The sequence below is a fragment of the Arachis hypogaea genome, chromosome 19 (assembly GCF_003086295.3).
Source record: "Arachis hypogaea cultivar Tifrunner chromosome 19, arahy.Tifrunner.gnm2.J5K5, whole genome shotgun sequence".
Classification (NCBI taxonomy): Eukaryota; Viridiplantae; Streptophyta; class Magnoliopsida; order Fabales; family Fabaceae; genus Arachis; species Arachis hypogaea.
This window is the reverse complement of record NC_092054.1, coordinates 82,559,599-82,575,998: the sequence shown is the minus strand read 5'-3', so window position 1 is coordinate 82,575,998 and position 16,400 is coordinate 82,559,599. Positions and strand designations below refer to the sequence as shown.

The 16,400-nt window shown below is 40.0% G+C and overlaps 1 non-coding gene across 1 annotated transcript; it reads left to right on the top strand.

Annotated features, from left to right (window-relative positions):
* The first annotated feature begins 13,617 nt into the window (after nucleotides 1-13,617).
* On the top strand, nucleotides 13,618-13,721 carry LOC112781844 (small nucleolar RNA R71). The gene has a single exon (XR_003192595.1). It is a non-coding gene; the product is annotated as a small nucleolar RNA R71 (small nucleolar RNA).
* Nucleotides 13,722-16,400: the final 2,679 nt, after the last annotated feature.

Sequence of the window (16,400 nt, the reverse complement as noted above, 5' to 3'; positions counted from 1 at the left end):
GTATAATAGCCAATAATATAGCACCATTGTATCCCCGGCAACAGCTCCATTTTGATGAACGAAGGTTCCTTGACGGTTTAGAATTTGTCCAATGAAGTTTCGTTGTGAAGTATAGTTTCCAAACCAATCAAGAATCCCTTTTCATGCAAAAATATGTATGTATGGTTTTGTCACAAGTACAATCCCCAAATGAGTTTATAACCGAAGTATTTGGACTCCGGGTCGTCTCCCTAGGAAACAATGGAGTGCATGTGTATTGGTTATGAAGGGGCAAAAAGGGGGGTTTTGGTTGGTGATTGGGTAAAGAATTTAAATGTGCAAGGAATGTAAATCAAGTGACAATTTAAAGAAGCAATTAAAGGGGAGGAACATTCATGGCATTGAATTGAGATCTTAGGCTTTCTATCCTTGTCATGCATGATTGATTCGTCTGTAAGTTAACTCACACATCGGGAGAATGTCAACAAGACCAATTAATCATATCAAGTTTATAAGCAAGAATTTATCTCATTACGTCACCTCCAACAATTAGGGAGAAAGTCTAACGAGACTAGCTAATCCCAATCCAAAAGTCCTAACCAACTTAATAATCAAATTAGCAAAAGATTAGCGTTAATGGAAACGGTACTAGCTAACAATTCTAGATTGCCAACATAAGCTGGGTTCCCACGACTCAAGATTGCCTAATTACTCTCTCCAAGCTAAGAATGCTCCAAATCTACTCTAAGAACCAACCAAGCATTCTGTCAAACACTTGGTGGGTGATAAAGAAAAGCTTAGTAAAAGTGTAAGAAGTGTAAATTACCAACTATCAATTGCAAGAAATGTAAATTCACAGCTCAAATCAACATCAATTAAAGGGACATCAACATTAAAATTGCATTAAATGTAAACAATTCCAACATGAGATAAAAGGGAGCATAAAAGTAAAATTAACACTACAAATCATGAGAATCAAAGAGTAGAAGTAAGAGATCATAAAAGAAATGAGATGATAACATGTAATTAAACCTAAATCTAGAAGAGATTAACCTAACCTAATTCTAGAGAGAAGAGGGAGCTTCTCTCTCTAGAAACTAATCTACATAATGCTATACCTACAACTAATTACTTCCCCCTTTGCTTGGACTTCAATTCTGCATGAAATACACTCAGAAACAAGTTGGATTTGGGCTTGGGCAGCTCAGAAATCGCCCCCAGCATTTTGTCATTAAGTGGGCCAAGTATGAGTGTTGGCGCGTGCGCGCCCTGTGCACGTGCGCATTGATTGGCAAATTCCCATCCGTGCGGAAGCGGCATGTACGCGTGCGCGTCCTTGTGAGAAACCACTTTTGCGCGTGCGCGCCTTGTACGCGTGCGCGTCCATTGGTGCATTCCAAATCTTTGTTTCTTCATGCATTCTCCTCTTTGCATGCTTTTCTCCTCATTTCTTCCATCCGATAATTGCCTAATGAACCTGAAATTACTTAACAAACACATCAAGGCATCGAATAAAATTAAGGTGGGTTAAAATCACCAATTTAAGGCCTAAAAAGCATGTTTTTACAATTAAGCATAATTTAAGGGAGAATTACAAAACCATGCTATTTTATTGAACAAATGTGGGAAAAAAATGGATAAATCCCCCAAAATAAGCACAAAATAAACCACGAAATTGGGGTTTATCACAAAACCCCCTTCAACAATTCAAAGCTACTCCTATATATACTACTTCTCTCAGCTTCTAGTTGGCTCTTCAAGTCTTGGGCCTTTGGATCTTGAGTTTGAAGTAGTTCTCTTCTTCATTTGGGCTTGGCTTTACTTGCAGAGAGAAAGTGTGAAGTGGGCAGAGACTTTAGCTCAGGACGTTAGGGGTGTTAACGTTTAGTAAAAATATGAGTTCGAGAACGTTAGTGACAATCAACTTTCTCACTAACGTTCCTAAGTAAAAGCCACGTTAACTTCAACGTTAGTGGCACAAACGTTGCCACTAACGTTGCCACTAATGTTATTGAGACTTAACATTCCCAATAACTTTGAAAAACCCCCTTTGTTCCCACGTTAGAGCCCACGTTAACTTAGTTAATGTGGCTCTTTAACGTGGGCTTGCCATCCTTCGAGAACGTTAGTGACACTCAACATTGTCACTAACGTTCCAAGGTGCCCCTATGCCTCACGTTAGAGTCCACGTTAACTAGGTTAACGTGGCTTCTAACGTGGCCATGCTTAGCCATCCCCAACGTTAGTGACAATGTTGAGTGTCACTAATGTTGGCCATTCTTTCACTCATCAACGTTAGCTTCCACGTTAACTAAGTTAACGTGGGAGTTAACGTGGCTCCTTGGGGGGTTGTGTGGTTGCTTCCAACATTAGTGACAATGTTGGGTGTCACTAACGTTGTCGACCACTCTTGCTTCTTACGTTAGCTCCCACGTTAACCAAGTTAACGTGGGAGTTAACGTGGTATGTTTCTCCTTAGGCCAACGTTAGTGACAATGTTGAATGTCACTAACGTTGGCGTTTCTTCCCTCTTTTAACGTTAGAGGCCACGTTAACTAAGTTAACGTGGACTCTAACGTGGCCACTTATGAGCATTTGCCAACGTTAGTGACAATGTTAAGTGTCACTAACGTTGGCTCAACTTCCCCTCTCCACGTTAGAGTTCACGTTAACTTAGTTAATGTGACTCTTAACGTGGTCAATGATGGCTTCGAGAGCGTTATTGGCAATCACTTTTCTCATTAACTTTGCAAGTTACCTCCCATTCCTTGCTTCCTTTTGTTCTGAAATCAAGCAATAGAGCGCATCAAAGTTCTAGTCCATGTAATGGGCAATGCAACATACAATTTGTCACTAAACTCATGCAAAATCCTCATGAAATAATGTAAAATGCACAATGTATGCTTGAATCTAGGTGTAAGTGAATATCTACCCAAAACTAGGTTATTTCCTAAGAGAATGCATGAAACTAACCTAAAAACAGTAAAGAAAAGGTCAGTGAAACTGGCCAAGATGCCCTAGCATCACAACACCAAACTTAAAGCTTGCTTGTCCCTAAGCAAGTACTGGAACAAGAGAATGATGAATGGAATGCCAAGAGCAATGAGTCATTCTTGTGGAAGTCATATCACTGATTTTATGGTGGTTTCATGCATAGCAACTTAGGTTCATTCCTTTACTGGCTTTCAAACCTTTATCATGTCCCACAACACTCACTTTGCTTACATCCCATGAGACTTTTATTCATTGATCCCTTTATTGTCATTTCAGAGCTTATTGGTGTTCTTAGGCTAAGTGCTCTGTAAGGGGGCAACTTTTTAAGATAAGCTTTCAGCCAACACTCCCGAACCAGTTGGTTCAAGGTGCTAGGTGTTGAAGCACCCCTAAGGACTTACTCCCTCAAGTCTCTCCCCCATACATACACACCACATGCATATAGTTCATTTATTTTCCTTCTTGAGACCTTGGTGTCCAACACCTTTTTGGGTTACTAAGTGCTCTGTAGTGAGGGTTACTCTTGATAATGGACTTTCAGCTGATAATCCCGGGTTAGTTAACCCAAGTTACCAAGTGATAAAGCACCCCCTAAGAGCTATTCATCCAAGTAGATCCCTCACACAGGAACACCACAGACACATATCTTAAGATCAAAACCATTGATGCCTAGCCTTATTGCTTACTCTTTTTTCTTTTGTTTTTCCACTTTCATTATTCTTTTCTCTTTCTCTTATTAGGATCTTGTCATATACTTAGTCTCATGAGTATATTCAAAGCAAAGTATTCAGGCCAGATAGTTGTCATCCCACCTTATGGTTGAACCAACTTAGCTAACTTATGATCATACCACAAACTCATGAATGTACTCCATAGTATGAACTCTACTCTGGTCTTTTGAAACATAAACATTCTCTCTTCATTTGATTTAAAGGGACAAGTATACAAGTAAGTAAAGTAAGGATGCAGTGACATAAAGACTAGCACACAGAGACCTTCAATACCAAAGACTTAAAAGACAGAATCGAAAAAGGTTTAAACATAACATGGAAGCAAGTTCTATTTCATACAAGATCTTCCTTATTTAAAACATAGAGAAAGGTGGAATAAAGAAGGAACTCCACCACCTTTTACTGTTGTGGATGTCCATGCTCTTTTCCTTGCTTGTCCTCCTTGTTTCCTCTTGCATTTCCTCGCATCCGTGCCAATCTTGCTTGCTTCCAATCCTCAAGTGCCTTCCTCACTGACTCATGACTCTCTTCCACCCTTTGTCTTTCCTCTCGTGCTAATTCATCCTTCATTTCTTCATACTTGGCTATTCCTGGATGCAATATTGGCAGCTGTCCCACTAAGTAGCCGAGCCTGGCTTGAGTGTTTATGTGATGTCCTGTTTCGCTCATGTAAACTCCTTCTGCGAATGCCCTTTGCTCGTCCAATAGTTCTGCCTGTTCTATTTGTCTTCGATGCATCTCATGTATGTGTGCCCCTTGATGTGCTTGGATGTTGATTAGCCTTTGGATGGATTCTTGTTGCTCGTTTTGCCTTTGTTCCATCCTGTTGAATGTTTCTCCCCATTGTTGTCCTTGACTTAGTTGCTGTTCCATCATTTGCCTTTGCCACTCACCTTGTTGAGTCATCCATCTTGAGAGTGCTTCCTCTTGCTGCCCCATCATCTGTAGTTGAAGCTCTTTCTGTGCTCCTTGGCTTTCCAAATATTGTCTAGACAAGCCATCAATGGCTTCCTGCAATTGGTGCATGTCCAAGGTCTGTTGTGCTTGACCCTCTAAGACTTGTCCTTCCACTACTTGAGGGGCTGTCTTCTTCCTTTGCTTCCGCTGAGGCAAAGGGAATGCTGCAGCATTCATCCTTCGTACAGTTATTGGGATGCCTTCCTTTATCCACATGGGGTTCTCATCTTCAAAAACCACCCCAGCTTTCTTGCATATTCGGTAAATAGTGCTGGGGTAACCTAACGTTCCTCTTGAGTCGCTTTTCTCTGCCATCTTTCTAATACCTTCAGCTATGAGTTCATGAACCTTGATTTCTCCTCCCTTCAGTATACAGTGCACCATTGTGGCTCTCTTGACATTCACCTCCGAGTTGTTTGCAGCTGGGAGAATAGACCTTCTCACTAGCTCAAACCACCCCTTGGCTTCAGGAGTGAGATCTGTTCTCTTGATGAACTTTGGTTTATTTCCCGCACCCCTTTCCCAGTCAGCTCCTGGTACACAAATATCTTGCAGAATCTGGTCATACTTGGGGTTGTCCAATCTTGAGTGATAGCTTTCTTCTTCAAACTGTATAGACCGTAGCTTCAATGCCCTCATGAAACTCATGGGACCAAAGTCCACCATCTTTCCTCTCACAAAGCATGTATAGGACTCATCCTTCTTATCATATCGAACCACATTTGCATAAAATTCTCTTATGAGGTTTGCATTCACCTTAATGACCGGGTCAGTGAGGAGCTCCCATATTCTCCTTTCTATCTGATGCACATAAACTTGTTATGCTACGATTTAGGAAATTGCACGATCGGCAAAATTCCTTCCGGCAAGTGCACCGGTTATCGTCGTCAAGTAAAAACTCACAATAGAGTGAGGTCGAATCCCACAAGGATTGGTTGAGTGAGCAATTCAGATTAGAAGTGTGTTCTAGTTGAGCTGAATCAAGATTTGAGATGAGAATTGCGGAATGTAAAATTGGCGGGAAAAGTAAATGACAAGAAAATTAAATGGCTGAATCTTAAATTGCATGAATTAAAGAGCAGAATGTAAATTGCTGAAATTAAAAGGGAATGGGGGTGATTGCAAGAATTGAGTTGCAGAATGTAAAGAGAAAGTGGAAATCAGAAATGGGGAATTCATTGGGTTATAGGAGATATTGAGATCTCCGAATCAAAATATGTTTATCTCTTCCTCAACCAATGCGTTCATTGAATTTTGCTTGGCAATCTTATATGATTGGATCCCAATTCCTTGGCTCACCAATGCTCTCTAAAAACAAACAAATTCCCAATCCCTTGGTTTAAATGTTCATAAGAAGAGATGATGCTTGATCACTGATTATACCACACAATTTCATGAACCACAATTTGGTAGGATTACATGTCACAATATCCATCCAAACCCCAATCCAATCCACTGTGAGAAAGCTTCTCTAGCATGAATCCTCCATTCCTTTCCCAAGGCTCCGAAGGATTCCAAGTATGAGTAGTTTCTTTCCCAAGACAACTACTCAATGGAATTAGATCGAGAAGCTTTCTAACAAAATTCAAGAGAAAAGATTGAAGAAGAAGATAAACTATTATTGATTCATTGAATTACAATAGAGCTCCCTAACCCAATGAAAGGGGGTTTAGTGAATCATAGCTCTGAATTCAATTACAAAGAAAAGGAAAACTAGCTAAAAGTGAAAATAAAAAGTCCCTCTAACTTAACTTCTATCCTATTTATACACTTTCTATATTGAGCTTCAGTTGTGCTTCTTGGGCTTTGAGGCCTCTCCTTGCTTTCCTTTTGCCTTGGGTTTATGATCCATAATCTTGATGAGGTTGTTGATCCAAATCCTGTAACATTTATTGAGCCAACTTAGTGATAATCAAATAATGACACATGACTCAATAAATTGAGATTTCAAACTCATCAATCCTTCAGGCCCAATCCCATAAACCATGATATTCAATTGGGTTTCATACCAAAGTAAGTTTAAGTTAATATTTGTGCTCAAAGACTAACTTAAATCACAATATTTTTGGCCCAGAAACCTTTTTCAAGAGTGGCGTTTAAGTTGTAGTTTAAGCTTAAACTGCAGCTTAAAAGCCAGACACTTCCAGTGAGGCCTTTTGTAGAAGCACGTTTAAGCTTCAGTTAAGGTTAAACTGAAGCTTAAACGTGGAAATGGAAGAAGGTAGCCCTGGAGAGTCATGTAGTCGAACACGTTTAAGCTTCAGTTTAAGGTTAAACTGAAGCTTAAACGTGGAGATAGGAAGGGCAGCCCTGGAGGTCGAACACGTTTAACCTCCAGTTTGAGGTCAAACTGGAGGTTAAACGTGGAAAAGGGTGGAGGCATACTGGAGGTCGAACACGTTTAACCTCCAGTTTGAGGTCAAACTGGAGGTTAAACGTGGAAGCTTGGAATGGTGGCCCTGGAGGTGTCGAACACGTTTAACCTCCAGTTTGAGGTCAAACTGGAGGTTAAACGTGGAGATGGAGAGAGCAACCCTGGAGTAGAAAAGCTATCGAACACGTTTAAGCTCCAGTTTGAGTCAAACTGGAGCTTAAACGTGGAATGGCTCCCTGGTACTCTTCCTGGTTCTGGCGTTTAACCTCCAGTTTGAGGTCAAACTGGAGGTTAAACGTGGAACTCCTCCCTGGGTGGCATACTCATTCTGGCGTTTAACCTCCAGTTTGAGGTCAAACTGGAGGTTAAACTTCAATCCCAGCATTTCTTATCCTTCATGATTTTGGCGTTTAAGCTCCAGTTTAGGCTTAAACTGGAACTTAAACTCCACATGTGATATTCAAGCTTCCTTTATTGATTTTGTTGCTTCCTTGCTTAGCCTCTTCTTCCCTGAAATCATCCAAACAATTGCATCAAAGTCTTGCAAAATTTCATGAGAAATCTTTCATTCATAGCATTTAAGTAATATAACTAAAACTCATGGAATTTGCATCAAAATCATATTGTTTGGATGGTTCATTACTTTGTTCTTCATTTAACCATTTTTGGTTACTTTAAGCTCAAGAAAATGCATAAAACAACTAAAACTAACAGAAAAATGCTAGTGAAACTAGCCTATGATGCCTTGGCATCACAACACCAAACTTAATACTTGCTTGTCCCTAAGCAAGTCCTGAGTTATTTGAGAAGAAAGTATGAAACATAAAGCAATTACATTGGCTATATTAGCAAGCATTTGAAGTTCATCAGAAGGGTTTTATGCAGAAAGTTGCAGCATCACTTTTTCATACTTATCAGGTAGGATTATCACTTTTTCATTGCATCCATCAAACATTGCTATGGCCTCTTGTTATTCTTATGTCTTTGGCACTTTTCTCTTCTTTGTTTTCTTTTATTTTTCTTAGAGCTCCTTTGCTCCTTGTTTGCTTAGTGTCATGTGTTGCACAAGCCTTTGGCATTTTCTTTTTCTTATCAGTGCCCTACACATATCCACTTTAGGCATTTTAGTTCACATTTCTTCTTGAGACATTGGTGCCCAGCACCTCTTTGTGTGACTAAATGTTTTGTATTTAGGTTGCTCTTGATAATGGACTTTTGGTTGATAATCCCGGGTTAGTTAACCCAAGTTACCAAGTGTTGAAACACTCCTCAGAACCTATTCATCCAAGCATATCCTTAATACATAAACACCACAGGCATTTGTCTCAGAAGTTCAAACCATTGGTACCTAGCTTATTTTCTCAATTTTTTTTCTTTTTGGTTGCCTTTTTCCGTGGTTTTTTTTTTCTTTTTCTTTTTCTTTCTTTTTCATGGCCAAAGACATTTATTCATCAAGATTCATAGACAATTTTCACTTTCTACATAAAAAAAATGATAATTCTACACTCTAATTTTAGTGATCTGACTAAACAATCAAGCATGCATACCACCACTTAGTTCTACTTGATTTGTCACTAATTTAGCCAAGTTACTTTTGTTCAAACTTTTCTTTTATTTTTGGAAACAGAACAAGCATGGCACGCACTTGTTTAAGAAGGTGAAGTTATATCCAAACATCTAGGCATTCACTTTATTCAAAGCAATTAACAAACAGACATACTAAAAAAACAACTCATAAAAAAAAAAAAAAAAACTCCACATAACACTTAAATGACTTATGATGAAAACACGTTCATAAAGACAATTCACCAATTATCATTTGATTATTAAGGAACGAGACCACCTCTTATTTATTGCTTGGTTCTTCTTAATTCTTGGGATCCTGCTTCTTCTTGCTTCCTGCCTCTTTTTGACCACTTGTGTTTCCTTTGTCTTTTCTTATGAGCTTCTTCCAGAATCCAGCCTTTTTCATCGTTTCTTCCACTCCTTTTTCAAGGATCATCGCCTTGTTTATTTCTCCTTCTTTCCTCCCTTTGAAATACTCATCATAAGCTGGGAATGCTGGGTCCATCTTGTGTAGATGTTCCCCTATGTAGTTAAGCTTGATTTGCGAACTGATGTTGTAATCAGCTTGGACTGAGTATCTTGCATTCTGTAAAGTGGTGGCTTCCTTGATTGCCAAGACATTGGCATCTTGGTGTTGGCATATGTGGCTGAAGGATTCCTGTAAGTGTAAATTTTGTTCCCTTTGCAGATTGAAGAATCTTGATTCAAAGTTCCTTTGCATATCCATCATTTTTAGATGAAAGTCCTCTTGTCTCTCCTGAGACCTCATGTATTGTTGAGACATTCCTTCCATGATTTCCTGCATTCTGCTCATATCCATGGGGTCTCTGGGAATTCGTTGTCTTCTTTCAGGAGTTGCTTGCTCTTCTTGCTCTTCTTCTCTATCTTCTCCTTCCTGTCTTTCTTGTTCTGCTTCTTGCTCGGCTTCCACTTGTTGCCCTTCTTCATTTCTTCTTCTTGTATGTCTTGGAGGAGTTGGGCCAAGAGTCATTCTGTGTGCAGTTATGGCCAGTCCAGGATATAGCCAATTAGGTCTTTCATCCTCAAGTGGTACTTGGGCATCGATGCATAGTCTAATGATAGTGCTAGGGAAGTGAAGCCAGGATTCAGGGTCACTTTTCTCACTAAACTCTTGTATCTGTTCAGCAATAAGTTTATGAACTTTGATCTCTCCTCCAACCATAATGCAATGTAGCAAGATGGCTCTTTTAGGGACTATTTCTGAAGAGTTTGCAGTGGGTAGGATGGATCTCCTAACTATTGCATACCACCCTTTAGCTTCAGGTGTTAGGTCTCCCCTTCTCAAGACTCTTGGAGCCCCTCTTGTTTTTCTCACCCATTCAGCTCTGATGGCACAAAGGTCTTCAGCAATAGTTGTATAGTCAGGTTCTCCTATCATCCTTTCTTCATAACTTGCTTGGCTGAAATGTATGTTTTTCAGGCCAAGAGTTTTCATGATTGCTTTGGGACTGAAGTCAACTTCCACCCCTCTCACATAGCTTTTGTATGTGGGGTTCTTGGTTTGATCCTCCCTTACTGCATTTGCATAAAACTCTTTCACCAAGTTGATGTTGATTCTAGTGATTGGCTTAGTTAGGAGCTCCCACTTCCTCTTTTTGATCTTTTCCCAAACACCTGGGAACTCATCCTTTTCAAGGTCAAAGGGAACCTCAGCTAGTACCGTTTTAGGTCTCATCCATTCGGCTTGAATCTCATGGAACAATGATCTGTATCTCCATGCATCAAATTCCCTGTTTTCCTCCATTGGCTGCTTGTCTTTTCTTCTTTTGTGGCTAGATGAAGCTGCCATTGGTTTTTTTAGTTTTGGTAAGTGACAAGCTAAAGTTGACAAGGTGAAGCAAGAAGTGTTGTTGGAGGTGTGGTGAGGTTGTTTTCGGCAAGAGATAGTTATGCTGTGATGAAGGAAAATGTGTATGAAGGAGAATTGGTGGTGTGGGACTCGTTCCCCAAGTGGTTCTTTATAGTGCCCATGAGTGAAAAATGAACGGCTAGGGTGGTTTGTGAAGGGTGGCTTGATGGTAAATATATGAATTGTAGATAAGGACGATTGGCTTTTCATTTTCTTGGAAGTATTCTGGATGCATTAGGTTGTACATGTAGCTTTCTTTTCTTGCAGAACTTCCTTTTCCCATGTGTTAGTTTCAAAGATTTGTGAATTTTCTTTTTGACCAAGCACGTACCTCCCTTTGTCTTTTTCCTCCATTTTTGTCTTTTCTTTTGTACCTGCACAAACAAACATATTTGCTATCATTTTTCGGTCCATGTGAATTATGAATAGTATTTGCACATGTAAATCAATGCTTGTCTTTATGAGCTTATAGCCGTGACTTCTACATGTATGCACACTTATTATTTGGACACCAAACTTAGTGTTTGGTTAAGTCTCCTGATGACATGAAATTCATATTGGTTGTCCTTAATGAGTGTGCATAATTCTAATAAATCATAGTCACCTTGGCTCTTTGATTCTAAACAAAGTGACTACCCTAAGTAATTGAAACCAAAGTATTAAAACATGTGAATGGTATACTTGTCATGAATTTTGAAATCCAGAGGAACTTCTTGCTTTTCATAAACTGTGTTCAAAAAGAACACCAAACTTAATGTTTGGTTGTGCACCTTGAATGAAAGATGGAATTCAATTCGAGTAAGATTTGGGAGTGCCATCAAGCACACCAAACTTAGAGACCCATTGTAATTTACATGCAAGGTTTAGTGCACTTAATCAATAGTTGTCCTGAGGATTCAAGTTCATGCATAAGAAACCATGCTTTATTAGATGTAAAGCAAAGCACTAAAGATTAAGGATACTAAAAACATGGGTTGCCTCCCATGAAGCGCTTCTTTAACGTCACTAGCTTGACGGTTGTCCCTTGTTAGGGTGGATTGTAGTGCTTGACGTCCTCTCCTCTCACTATGAAAACGTCCCCACTTGATTCATTCATGACCTCTAAATGTTCCATAGAAAGAACTTTCCTGATTGTGAACACTTGAGGGAGCTGGGAAGGAATGGTTTTGAGGCCAGGTGGGATTGGCAGATAATGACTTGATATCACGTTATCTCCCGGAGAAAAACCTTCAGTGGGAATTTTCTTGTTTCTCCATCCTCTTGGCAATCTCCCTATCACTCTTCCCTTTCTCTTGAGGATTTCTTCATTGACCTTTATGTCAGGAGGATCCTTCTGATCTGTTTCCACTGATTCTTGTGGCTCTAACTCTTGCAACTCTTGTTTGCCTTCCAATGACTGTTTTAGAGTCTCAGCTGCTGGATTACTTTCCTCCAAACACGGATGGCTACTATCATCTTTAGGCTTTTCAGGTTCTGGTTCAGGCTCAGATGCAGGTTTGAAGACTTTGAAAATGAGCTGTTCATCATGTATTCTCAGAATTAGCTCTCCTTGTTCTACATCTATGAGCGCTCTAGTAGTGGCTAGAAATGGTCTGCCCAGAATGATAGGGTGTAAGTAGCTTTCCTCCATGTCCACAATGACAAAGTCTGTGGGGAAATAATAATCCCCCACTTTCACCAGCACATTTTCAACTACCCCTTCAGCTTGCTTCTGAGTTTTGTCAGCCAGTTGTATGATTACATCAGTGGATCTCACCTCATTCAGTTGTAGCCTCTTCATAAGAGTTAGAGGCATCACATTTATGCTAGCTCCTAGATCACAGAATCCTCTGTCAATTTTTGTTTCCCCTATGATGCAAGGGATATGAAAACTTCCTGGGTCCGTTTTCTTAGAGAGTGTGTCCTTCTTGATGAGAGCACTGCATTCTTTGTTCATTGTTACTGTTTGTCCTCCCTTCAAAACTCTTTTTTTGCTTAACAATTCCTTTAAATACTTGATGTGTGTGGGCATTTGATGAAGAATCTCAAGAAAGGGAATATTGACATGAAGAGAGTTAAATGTCTCTAGAAACCTTGAGTAGGTTTTCCTTTTTTCACCTCCTCCTAACCTCTCAGGAAATGGTGCTTTTGGTTGGTATATTTCCATCATGCCTTTTTGCAGTTCCTTGGCTTGCTCAGTTCCACCTTCTTGCTTAACTTCTTCCACACCTTCCTTCAAGATTTCTGGTTCCTGCTCTGAGGGCCTGATTCCTTCTTCTTCTGAGACTTCCTTCATTATGGTGATGGCTTTGCATTCTTCCCATCTTACTCTCTTTTGTTCCCCTTTAGGATTCTTTTCTGTGTCACTAGGGAACACTGCAGTTGATTTGGGTGCCTGTTGAGATAGCTCTCCTACTTGAGATTCCATCCTTTTGAGTTTTTCACCATGGTTTCTTAAGGTAGTTCTCACATCATCCCTGAAGCTCTTCAATTCAACTATGTCTTGACTCATGGTTGCCATCATTCCTTCTATCCAGTTTAATTGATCTTGAAATTGTTGGTTCGGATTAGGTTGGGTATGTTGATTATTTTGGCCATGATATGGTGGTTGGGAGTAGGTGCTTTGTGTGGCTTGGTATGATCTTTGGTTGGAGTTTTGGTATGCGGAATTGTTATGTTGGTTGTGGTTGTAAGGTTTGTGGTTTTGTGGTTGGGTTTGTTGGTTTCCCCACCCAAAGTTTGGGTGGTTTCTCCAGCCTGGGTTGTAAGTGTTGGAATGTGGATCATATGATTGCCTTTGTTGGTTTCCCACATAGTTAGCCTCATCCCAATCACCTCCTTCAATGCCTACTTCCTCTTGATCTTGTGTGTGTATTGCAGCCACTTGCTTTGTTTCTATTTGCCTGGTAAGCTCTGCTAGTTGCTTGGCAAACACCTTGTTTTGGGCTAGAATTGTATCAAAATGGTTCAGCTCCATGACTCCCTTAGTGTTGTGCCTTTCTGATGCATAGTAGTACTCATTCTCAGCCACTGTCTCGATCACTTCAATGGCTTCTTCCACAGTCTTTTTCCTGTTCAATGAACCTCCTGATGAATGGTCTACAGCCTTCCTGGATTCATAAGAGAGCCCATCATAGAAGATGTGCAGTTGCACCCAATCATGGAACATGTTTGGTGGGCATTTCCTTGTCAAGTCCTTGAATCTCTCCCATGCCTCGTAGAGAGTTTCACCATCTTGTTGTCTAAAAGTCTGAACCTCAGATCGAAGCCTATTGACCTTTTGTGGAGGGTAGAAACGTGCCAGAAACTTGCTTTCCACCTCATCCCATGTTGTTAGACTCCCCCTTGGGAATGATTCCAGCCACTTAGCTGCTTTGTCCCTAAGTGAAAATGGGAACAAAAGCAGTTTATAGGCATCTTCCTGGACTCCATTGGACTTCACAGTGTCACAAATTCTCAGGAATTTTGTGAGATGTTGGTTTGGGTCTTCATTAGCACTTCCTCCAAAGGAACAATGATTTTCCACAAGTGATATTAGCTGTGGCTTGAGCTCAAAATTGTTGGCCTGAATGGGTGGTTTCTGGATGCTACTACCACAATTCCCAGAGGTTGGGTTTATGTATGAACTAAGAACCCTCCTCTCAGGGATGGCATCGTTTCCATCAGCTCTCTCATGGTTGTGAACTTCTCTATCCATGTTGAGATCTAAAGCTTCCTCAAAATTGTCCTCAGATTCTCCTTCAGATTCCTCTTCTCCCACTACTCTCTTCCCTCTTGCTTCCCTTCTAAGTCTATGAAGGGTCCTCTCTGGTTCGGTATATGGAGGAGTTGATGTCTCTCCTCTCCTACCTGTCATACAAGAACACAGCTCAAACACAAACAAGTGAAATACTCTTGGTTAATGGAAGAGTATGGTTAGCTCAATTGAGGAATTAATTCAAACAGTTAGTGAGTCAGTGAGTTAGTTGCATGAATTTAAAGGCATAAAGAAGGAAAGCATGTAACCAAGTGCAGAAATTAAAATTCAACAAGTATCTTGAACAGAATTAACAAAGCAAGAGAAAATTGCTCAATCTAGTTAGCTTCCAATTTGAGAATTGTCAATCGAAAACCAATCCCCGGCAACGGTGCCATAAACTTGATGCACATAAACTTGTTATGCTACGATTTAGGAAATTGCACGATCGGCAAAATTCCTTCCGGCAAGTGCACCGGTTATCGTCGTCAAGTAAAAACTCACAATAGAGTGAGGTCGAATCCCACAAGGATTGGTTGAGTGAGCAATTCGGATTAGAAGTGTGTTCTAGTTGAGCTGAATCAAGATTTGAGATGAGAATTGCGGAATGTAAAATTGGAGGGAAAAGTAAATGACAAGAAAATTAAATGGCTGAATCTTAAATTGCATGAATTAAAGAGCAGAATGTAAATTGCTGAAATTAAAAGGGAATGGGGGTGATTGCAAGAATTGAGTTGCAGAATGTAAAGAGAAAGTGGAAATCAGAAATGGGGAATTCATTGGGTTATAGGAGATATTGAGATCTCCGAATCAAAATATGTTTATCTCTTCCTCAACCAATGCGTTCATTGAATTTTGCTTGGCAATCTTATATGATTGGATCCCAATTCCTTGGCTCACCAATGCTCTCTAAAAACAAACAAATTCCCAATCCCTTGGTTTAAATGTTCATAAGAAGAGATGATGCTTGATCACTGATTATACCACACAATTTCATGAACCACAATTTGGTAGGATTACATGTCACAATATCCATCCAAACCCCAATCCAATCCACTGTGAGAAAGCTTCTCTAGCATGAATCCTCCATTCCTTTCCCAAGGCTCCGAAGGATTCCAAGTATGAGTAGTTTCTTTCCCAAGACAACTACTCAATGGAATTAGATCGAGAAGCTTTCTAACAAAATTCAAGAGAAAAGATTGAAGAAGAAGATAAACTATTATTGATTCATTGAATTACAATAGAGCTCCCTAACCCAATGAAAGGGGGTTTAGTGAATCATAGCTCTGAATTCAATTACAAAGAAAAGGAAAACTAGCTAAAAGTGAAAATAAAAAGTCCCTCTAACTTAACTTCTATCCTATTTATACACTTTCTATATTGAGCTTCAGTTGTGCTTCTTGGGCTTTGAGGCCTCTCCTTGCTTTCCTTTTGCCTTGGGTTTATGATCCATAATCTTGATGAGGTTGTTGATCCAAATCCTGTAACATTTATTGAGCCAACTTAGTGATAATCAAATAATGACACATGACTCAATAAATTGAGATTTCAAACTCATCAATCCTTCAGGCCCAATCCCATAAACCATGATATTCAATTGGGTTTCATACCAAAGTAAGTTTAAGTTAATATTTGTGCTCAAAGACTAACTTAAATCACAATATTTTTGGCCCAGAAACCTTTTTCAAGAGTGGCGTTTAAGTTGTAGTTTAAGCTTAAACTGCAGCTTAAACGCCAGACACTTCCAGTGAGGCCTTTTGTAGAAGCACGTTTAAGCTTCAGTTAAGGTTAAACTGAAGCTTAAACGTGGAAATGGAAGAAGGTAGCCCTGGAGAGTCATGTAGTCGAACACGTTTAAGCTTCAGTTTAAGGTTAAACTGAAGCTTAAACGTGGAGATAGGAAGGGCAGCCCTGGAGGTCGAACACATTTAACCTCCAGTTTGAGGTCAAACTGGAGGTTAAACGTGGAAAAGGGTGGAGGCATACTGGAGGTCGAACACGTTTAACCTCCAGTTTGAGGTCAAATTGGAGGTTAAACGTGGAAGCTTGGAATGGTGGCCCTGGAGGTGTCGAACACGTTTAACCTCCAGTTTGAGGTCAAACTGGAGGTTAAACGTGGAGATGGAGAGAGCAACCCTGGAGTAGAAAAGCTATCGAACACGTTTAAGCTCCAGTTTGAGTCAAACTGGAGCTTAAACGTGGAATGGCTCCCTG